Here is a 7,183-nt window from a genome sequence, read left to right as displayed (position 1 = left end):
TTGAACACCGCTTCATGCTCCTCCTATTTATCAGACCGTTTCATGCTCCTCATATTTTTGATACGTTTTGAAGCTACTCCTATTCTACACACCTTTTCAGTTTCTTCATGTATTTCAACACCGCTTAATACTCATCCTATGATTCAGACCGTTTCTTGCTCCTAATATATTTCACACCTTTTATAGCTCTTCATATTTTTCACACCTTTTCAGGTTCTTCACGTTTTTCAACACCATTTCATGATTCTCCTATTTTTCAGATCGTTTCATGCTCCTCATATTTTTGACACACTTTGAAGCCCTTCATAAATTCACACCTTTTCAGGCTCTTCATGTTTTTCAACACCGCTTCATGCTCTCCTGTTTTTCAGACCGTTTAATGCTCCTCATGTATTTCACATCTTTTGAAGCGCTTCATATTTTTCACAGCTTTTCAGGCTCTTCATGTTTATGAACACTGCTTCATGCTCCTCCTATTTTTCAGACCGTTTCATGCTCCTCATTGATTTCACACCTTTAGAAGCTGTTCATATTTTTCACAGCTTTTCAGGCTCTTCATGTTTTTGAACACCGTTTCATGCTTCTCCTATTTTTCAGACCATTTCATGCTCCTCATATTTTTGAGACCTTTTGAAGCTCTTCATATTTTTCACACCTTTTCAGGCTCCCCATGTTTTTCAACACGGCTTCATGATCCTCCTGTTTTTCAGCCCGTTTCATGCTCCTCATATTTTGACGCGTTTTGAAGCTCTTCACATTTTTCACACCTTTTTAGGCTCTTCATGTTTTTCAACACCACTTCATGCTCCTCCAATTTTTCAGACCGTTTCATGCTCCTCATATTTTTGACACCTTTTGAAGCTCTTCATATTTTTCACAACTTTTCAGTCTCTTCATATTTTTGAACACCGCTACATGCTCCTCCTATTTTTCAGACCGTTTCATGCTCCTCATATTTTTGACACCTTTTGAAGCTCTTCATATTTTTCACACGTTTTCACACTCTTCATGTTTTTGAACACCGCTTCATGCTCCTCCTATTTTTCAGACCGTTTCATGCTCCTCAAATTTCTGACACTTTTTGAAGCTCTTCATATTTTTCACACCTTTTCAGGCTCTTCATGTTTTTCAACATAACTTCATGCTCCTCCTATTTTTCAGCCCGTTTCATGCTCCTCATATTTTTGAAACATTTTTAAGCTCTTCACATTTTTCACACCTTTTCAGGCTCTTCATGTTTTTCAACACCACTTCATCCTCCTCCTGTTTTTAAGACCGTTCATGTCAATCATATTTTTGACACCTTTTTAAGCTCTTCCTATTTTTCACACCTTTTCAGGCTCTTCATGTTTTTGAACAACGTTTCATGCTCCTCCTATTTTTCAGACCGTTTCATGCTCCTCATGCATTTCACACCTTTTGAAGCTCTTCATATTTTTCAGAACTTTTCAGGTTCTTCATGTTTTTAAACACCGCTTCATGCTCCTCCTACTTTTCAGACCGTTTAATGCTCCTCATGTATTTCCCATCTTTTGAAGCTCTTCGTATGTTTCACACATTGTGAAGCTCTTCATGTTTTTTAACACCGCTTCATGCTCCTCGTATTTTTCAGACCGTTTCATGCTCCTCATGTTTTTCACACCTTTTGAAGCTTGTCTTAATTTCACTGATTTTCAGGCACTTCATGTTTTTCAACACCGTCTAATGCTCCTCCTATTTTTCAGACCGTTTCATGCTCCTCATATTTTTGACACCTTTTGAAGCTCTTCATATTTTTCACACCTTTTCAGGCTCTTCATGTTTTTCAACACCGCTTCATGCTCCTCCTATTTTTCAGACCGATCATGCTCCTCATAATTTTGACAACTTTTGTAGCTCCTCATATGTTTCACATCTTTTGAAGCTCTTCATGTTTTTTAACACCTTTTCATGCTCCTCCTATATTTCAGACAGTTTCATGCTCCTCATATTTTGACACATTTTGAAGCTCTTCATGTTTTTCAACACCACTTCATTCTTCTCCTATTTTTCAGACCGTTTCATGCTCCTCATATTTTTGACACCTTTTGAAGCTCTTCATATGTTTCACACCTTTTGAAGCTCTTCATGTTTTTTAACACCGTTTCATGCTCCTCCTATTTTTCATACCGTTTCATGCTCCTCATATGTTTCACACCTTTTGAAGCTCTTCATGTTTTTTAACACCTTTTCATGCTCCTCCTATATTTCAGACAGTTTCATGCTCCTCATATTTTGACACATTTTGAAGCTCTTCACATTTTTCACACCTTTTCAGGGTCTTCATGTTTTTCAACACCGCTTCGTGCTCCTCCTATTTTTCAGACAGTTTCTTGATCCTCATATTTTTGACACCTTTTGAGGATCTTCATATTTTTCACATCTTTTCAGGCTCTTCATGTTTTTTAACACCTTTTCATGTTTCTGCTATATTTCAGACAGTTTCATGCTCCTCATATTTTGACACCTTTTGAAGCTCTTCATATATTTCACAACTTTTCAGGGTCTTCATGTTTTTCTACACCAGTTCATGCTCCCCGTATTTTTCACACCGTTTCCTGCTCCTCCATTTTTCAGACAGTTTCATGCTCCTCATATTTTTCACACCTTTTGAAGCTTGACATAATTGCACAGGTTTTCAGGCTCTTCATGTTTTTGAATACCGCTTCATGCTCCTCCTATTTTTCAGACCGTTTCATGCTCCTCATATTTTTGACACCTTTTGAAGCTCTTCATATGTTTCACACCTTTTGAAGCTCTTCATGTTTTTTAACACCGTTTCATGCTCCTCCTATTTTTCATACCGTTTCATGCTCCTCATATGTTTCACACCTTTTGAAGCTCTTCATGTTTTTTAACACCTTTTCATGCTCCTCCTATATTTCAGACAGTTTCATGCTCCTCATATTTTGACACATTTTGAAGCTCTTCATGTTTTTCAACACCACTTCATTCTTCTCCTATTTTTCAGACCGTTTCATGCTCCTCATATTTTTGACACCTTTTGAAGCTCTTCATATGTTTCACACCTTTTGAAGCTCTTCATGTTTTTTAACACCGTTTCATGCTCCTCCTATTTTTCATACCGTTTCATGCTCCTCATATGTTTCACACCTTTTGAAGCTCTTCATGTTTTTTAACACCTTTTCATGCTCCTCCTATATTTCAGACAGTTTCATGCTCCTCATATTTTGACACATTTTGAAGCTCTTCATATTTTTCACACCTTTTCAGGGTCTTCATGTTTTTCAACACCGCTTCGTGCTCCTCCTATTTTTCAGACAGTTTCTTGATCCTCATGTTTTTGACACCTTTTGAGGATCTTCATATTTTTCACATCTTTTCAGGCTCTTCATGTTTTTTAACACCATTTCATGTTTCTGCTATATTTCAGACAGTTTCATGCTCCTCATATTTTGACACCTTTTGAAGCTCTTCATATATTTCACAACTTTTCAGGGTCTTCATGTTTTTCTACACCAGTTCATGCTCCCCGTATTTTTCACACCGTTTCCTGCTCCTCCATTTTTCAGACAGTTTCATGCTCCTCATATTTTTCACACCTTTTGAAGCTTGACATAATTTCACAGCTTTTCAGGCTCTTCATATTTTTGAATACCGCTTCATGCTCCTCCTATTTTTCAGACCGTTTCATGCTCCTTATAATTTTGACGCCTTTTGAAGCTCTTCATATATTTCACACCTTTTCAGGCTCTTCATGTTCTTTAACACCGCTTCATGCTCCTCCTATTTTTGAGACAGTTTCATGCTCCTCATATTTTTCACACCTTTTGAAGCTTGACATAATTGCACAGGTTTTCAGGCTCTTCATGTTTTTGAATACCGCTTCATGCTCCTCCTATTTTTCAGACCGTTTCATGCTCCTTATATTTTTGACACCTTTTGAAGCTCTTCATATATTTCACACCTTTTCAGGCTCTTCATGTTCTTTAACACCGCTTCATGCTCCTCCTATTTTTCAGACAGGTTCATGCTCCTCATATTTTTCACACCTTTTGAAGCTTGACATAATTGCCCAGGTTTTCAGGCTCTTCATGTTTTTGAATACCGCTTCATGCTCCTCCTATTTTTCAGACCGTTTCATGCTCCTCATATTTTTGACACCTTTTGAAGCTCTTCATATGTCTCACACCTTTTGAAGCTCTTCATGTTTTTTAACACCGTTTCATGCTCCTCCTATTTTTCCGACCGTTTCATGCTCCTCATGTATTTCACATCTTTTGAAGCGCTTCATATTTTTCACAGCTTTTCAGGCTCTTCATGTTTATGAACACTGCTTCATGCTCCTCCTATTTTTCAGACCGTTTCATGCTCCTCATTGATTTCACACCTTTAGAAGCTGTTCATATTTTTCACAGCTTTTCAGGCTCTTCATGTTTTTGAACACCGTTTCATGCTTCTCCTATTTTTCAGACCATTTCATGCTCCTCATATTTTTGAGACCTTTTGAAGCTCTTCATATTTTTCACACCTTTTCAGGCTCCCCATGTTTTTCAACACGGCTTCATGATCCTCCTGTTTTTCAGCCCGTTTCATGCTCCTCATATTTTGACGCGTTTTGAAGCTCTTCACATTTTTCACACCTTTTTAGGCTCTTCATGTTTTTCAACACCACTTCATGCTCCTCCAATTTTTCAGACCGTTTCATGCTCCTCATATTTTTGACACCTTTTGAAGCTCTTCATATTTTTCACAACTTTTCAGTCTCTTCATATTTTTGAACACCGCTACATGCTCCTCCTATTTTTCAGACCGTTTCATGCTCCTCATATTTTTGACACCTTTTGAAGCTCTTCATATTTTTCACACGTTTTCACACTCTTCATGTTTTTGAACACCGCTTCATGCTCCTCCTATTTTTCAGACCGTTTCATGCTCCTCAAATTTCTGACACCTTTTGAAGCTCTTCATATTTTTCACACCTTTTCAGGCTCTTCATGTTTTTCAACATAACTTCATGCTCCTCCTATTTTTCAGCCCGTTTCATGCTCCTCATATTTTTGAAACATTTTTAAGCTCTTCACATTTTTCACACCTTTTCAGGCTCTTCATGTTTTTCAACACCACTTCATCCTCCTCCTGTTTTTAAGACCGTTCATGTCAATCATATTTTTGACACCTTTTTAAGCTCTTCCTATTTTTCACACCTCTTCAGGCTCTTCATGTTTTTGAACAACGTTTCATGCTCCTCCTATTTTTCAGACCGTTTCATGCTCCTCATGCATTTCACACCTTTTGAAGCTCTTCATATTTTTCAGAACTTTTCAGGTTCTTCATGTTTTTAAACACCGCTTCATGCTCCTCCTACTTTTCAGACCGTTTAATGCTCCTCATGTATTTCCCATCTTTTGAAGCTCTTCGTATGTTTCACACATTGTGAAGCTCTTCATGTTTTTTAACACCGCTTCATGCTCCTCGTATTTTTCAGACCGTTTCATGCTCCTCATGTTTTTCACACCTTTTGAAGCTTGTCTTAATTTCACTGATTTTCAGGCACTTCATGTTTTTCAACACCGTCTAATGCTCCTCCTATTTTTCAGACCGTTTCATGCTCCTCATATTTTTGACACCTTTTGAAGCTCTTCATATTTTTCACACCTTTTCAGGCTCTTCATGTTTTTCAACACCGCTTCATGCTCCTCCTATTTTTCAGACCGATCATGCTCCTCATAATTTTGACAACTTTTGTAGCTCCTCATATGTTTCACATCTTTTGAAGCTCTTCATGTTTTTTAACACCTTTTCATGCTCCTCCTATATTTCAGACAGTTTCATGCTCCTCATATTTTGACACATTTTGAAGCTCTTCATGTTTTTCAACACCACTTCATTCTTCTCCTATTTTTCAGACCGTTTCATGCTCCTCATATTTTTGACACCTTTTGAAGCTCTTCATATGTTTCACACCTTTTGAAGCTCTTCATGTTTTTTAACACCGTTTCATGCTCCTCCTATTTTTCATACCGTTTCATGCTCCTCATATGTTTCACACCTTTTGAAGCTCTTCATGTTTTTTAACACCTTTTCACGCTCCTCCTATATTTCAGACAGTTTCATGCTCCTCATATTTTGACACATTTTGAAGCTCTTCATATTTTTCACACCTTTTCAGGGTCTTCATGTTTTTCAACACCGCTTCGTGCTCCTCCTATTTTTCAGACAGTTTCTTGATCCTCATATTTTTGACACCTTTTGAGGATCTTCATATTTTTCACATCTTTTCAGGCTCTTCATGTTTTTTAACACCTTTTCATGTTTCTGCTATATTTCAGACAGTTTCATGCTCCTCATATTTTGACACCTTTTGAAGCTCTTCATATATTTCACAACTTTTCAGGGTCTTCATGTTTTTCTACACCAGTTCATGCTCCCCGTATTTTTCACACCGTTTCCTGCTCCTCCATTTTTCAGACAGTTTCATGCTCCTCATATTTTTCACACCTTTTGAAGCTTGACATAATTTCACAGCTTTTCAGGCTCTTCATATTTTTGAATACCGCTTCATGCTCCTCCTATTTTTCAGACCGTTTCATGCTCCTCATATTTTTGACACCTTTTGAAGCTCTTCATATGTCTCACACCTTTTGAAGCTCTTCATGTTTTTTAACACCGTTTCATGCTCCTCCTATTTTTCCGACCGTTTCATGCTCCTCATGTATTTCACATCTTTTGAAGCGCTTCATATTTTTCACAGCTTTTCAGGCTCTTCATGTTTATGAACACTGCTTCATGCTCCTCCTATTTTTCAGACCGTTTCATGCTCCTCATTGATTTCACACCTTTAGAAGCTGTTCATATTTTTCACAGCTTTTCAGGCTCTTCATGTTTTTGAACACCGTTTCATGCTTCTCCTATTTTTCAGACCATTTCATGCTCCTCATATTTTTGAGACCTTTTGAAGCTCTTCATATTTTTCACACCTTTTCAGGCTCCCCATGTTTTTCAACACGGCTTCATGATCCTCCTGTTTTTCAGCCCTTTTCATGCTCCTCATATTTTGACGCGTTTTGAAGCTCTTCACATTTTTCACACCTTTTTAGGCTCTTCATGTTTTTCAACACCACTTCATGCTCCTCCAATTTTTCAGACCGTTTCATGCTCCTCATATTTTTGACACCTTTTGAAGCTCTTCATATTTTTCACA

Source organism: Dama dama, unplaced genomic scaffold (assembly GCF_033118175.1).
Source record: "Dama dama isolate Ldn47 unplaced genomic scaffold, ASM3311817v1 ptg000096l, whole genome shotgun sequence".
NCBI classification, from domain to species: domain Eukaryota; kingdom Metazoa; phylum Chordata; class Mammalia; order Artiodactyla; family Cervidae; genus Dama; species Dama dama.
The sequence above is the reverse complement of the archived record's forward strand: the minus strand, read 5'-3'. Positions refer to the sequence as shown.